The following is a 2852-nucleotide window of genomic DNA, read 5'->3' as shown; positions in this document are numbered from 1 at the left end:
TGAAATGGGATACCAAATTAGGATCGGGACTGGTAAGTGACTGCCCACCCTATTTATTTTATACATAGCCCGGTGGTGCATGCAAGCCTAATGGTTTCTATCGTGGCTATAGTTTAAATCATCATTATATTATTAAATTCACATCACCCTTGCACAAACTCAATTCAAGCATCCTTGCACCTAATGTATGCCAAGCAAGTGAATTCATTCCCAATGGCTAGGTTGCCAAATTAAGTCTCAATACTTGGTAATTAGTTGCTAGCTATACATACTTTACATGCAAGCCTAGTGGTGCTTGAAATCCCAATGGTGGTGGTCATTGTGGATGTGATTTGAATCATCATTGCATTCTTAATTTCATGCCAACCTTGCACACTCCCCCTTGTGGACTCCCTTGTACTCGGCCACTAATCAATAAAAAGTTGATTCGTCTAGTTGCGATGGATGGGCCACCACATTCAATGCTGGTGATCGACTAGTAACTCCACTTACTCTACATGTAATCCCAGTGGTAATTAACTACTTAGTCTGTATACAAGCTCGGTGGTGCATGCAAGCTGGTTTGTCATCATCCTTACATTCTTAAATTGACTCATGCATGTGTTTTGATTTGGGTATTTGTGCATGCAACCTCTGTATGTAAAGCTCATCATATGCCAGTTTTCAAGTCAGGGAGAGACCAACTATACATGCTTCTTGCAACTATTTTTCTAGAGAGAGTTTTGACTACATGTGCATTGGACACAAAAAGAAAGGCTCTATTTTATGGAGGGAAGATGCATCCCCCTGATCAAGGGAATAAGAAACCCTTTGATAAAGAAAAGAAGAATCACAAGCCTAAGCAATTCTCATGGTTTTACAACACTTCTTGGGATTTACATATTGAATTTTTAATGGAATTGTTTTGCTAAGTTCTTATATGTTTAGTAATGAGAACACAATTCTCCATTAAACACGTTGTTTTAGAGAGCAATTGTAGCCATTTTTGTAGTTATTGTAAAATATAAGTGGTTTACGACTAACTACAACAAGCACAGTGGTTGTACAAGTTAAGTGATTCAAGACTATAACTACAACTAGTGTGGTGGTGATTTAGGATTTAAGATATTTTAAAAGCACTTTTTGGCACTAAGAATTTTGGGTACTTTTGTCACACTTTGTAGCAGTTTTTGGGCACTTTTCTACTAGCACTATTTGATCGCTTTTTAGAACTATTCTATCACTATTTGACCACCACAAGTTTAGGATTTATTGGATAAGCATAATTGCAATTAGCAGAATGACTTTAGAATTAGCTGCAAATAATGCAATTGTTGTACAACTTAAGTGATTCATGATTAATAACCATTCTATATGAAATAGAAAAACAAGCTGAATAAACAAGGTGTGATATACATTGTTGTCATTCAAAATATAGTAATGGTATGTGCGTTGCAATTTGCTAAACCCTTGTGAGTTAGTACTGGTAGGCAGTCTGGTACCAGTCATACGTATCAAGAAGAGGATTGTACATGACAAAAATTATTATCTACTTCTTGTTATACTACCAATGAGCACTTTGTATCTCATCTTGTTCTTGAAAGGAATAATTTTCAACAAAATCTATCACAGGTTGTGTCATGGGGGAGACTAGCAAGGCACACCTTAAATTTCTTACCTTGGTAGCTAACTGGTGAAATTGTGAAGCGCATACTTTGGGATGGATATAAGCATGACCTATAAGCTCCCTTGGCTGAGTGTACTTGTATCGTAGTAGCCATATCTTTTTCTTAGATCCTTCAATGTCACCATGTTTGAATCTCCTCCATTTTGTACTTACAAGGTTGTATTCCATCATTTTGTTGGGATAGACATATTGCTTCGCATTCACACCATAATATTTACATTTGACATGAATGCATTCAATTGAGTGCCACTTAGAGTCTCCCCACAAACCTTAGGCTACTAAACTTGGTCTTCCTTGTAACTCATGACAAGGATCTAGCTGATCATCTATGAAACATGAGCATCTATCTCCATGATGTAATGCTCCCGCATGACTGCATCTCAAGTCATTTAAAGGTTACTGAGGTGGGTCAAGGTGTATATGTGTTTTGCATTAACACACGTTCCTGTCTTTGGGTTTCTTGATGTACCATGGCTTACAATGCTCAAGCACACGTTCCCTCAAACCATGCACAGTGGAGGACACCCTCCACTTCTACTTCAATTGCTTCACCATTGCCCCTGCCCAATATGGCATTAATCTTTCCAGTCCACTTTCACCTAGCACTATTTAGATTTCCTTTGTCTTCACTTTGTGCAATGGACCATTTTTGCCATGGCTTTTTTCAATGTGAGGACTTCCAATTCCAAGAAGACGATTCCTACCCCTTCACCCCATCATCCACAATTTTCAGGGTTGGTGTCTTGCTCTTTAGAATCCTCAAATTTTCCAACCACCTATGAGGTTCTAGACTTACATAAATTAGTTGATTTGCCAACATGGCCATGAATCCCAATACCCCCTAGCAGCATATTGACCTTTATAAATTAAGTGTTGAAGGCTATAGAGACCATTCTACATAATGATCTCATATCACGATGCCCTTCACAGTGTGGCGAGAGGGCAGTATATGCTGCAGGTATAGGCAAAGCCCTTGGTGAAATTATTTTTTTGATTCGAGTCCATTTTAGGGCCCATTTTGGTGGCGGAAGTTTTCCGCAGGCACTTAGAAAAGTGCCCTATTTTTGCTATGCGGCCACTATTCTACAGGTCGGTGAAAAGTTGTCGCATAAATTACATCGTATGCCTATGCGCAGAGATATTGGGAGTGACAGAATCATTCTTATTTCCTGTTGATGCAAAATCA

This window comes from Dipteris shenzhenensis, chromosome 7, assembly GCF_047967505.1.
Source record: "Dipteris shenzhenensis isolate YYH24624 ecotype China chromosome 7, Dip_SZ_1.0, whole genome shotgun sequence".
NCBI classification, from domain to species: Eukaryota; Viridiplantae; Streptophyta; class Polypodiopsida; order Gleicheniales; family Dipteridaceae; genus Dipteris; species Dipteris shenzhenensis.
The sequence above is the reverse complement of the archived record's forward strand: the minus strand, read 5'-3'. Positions refer to the sequence as shown.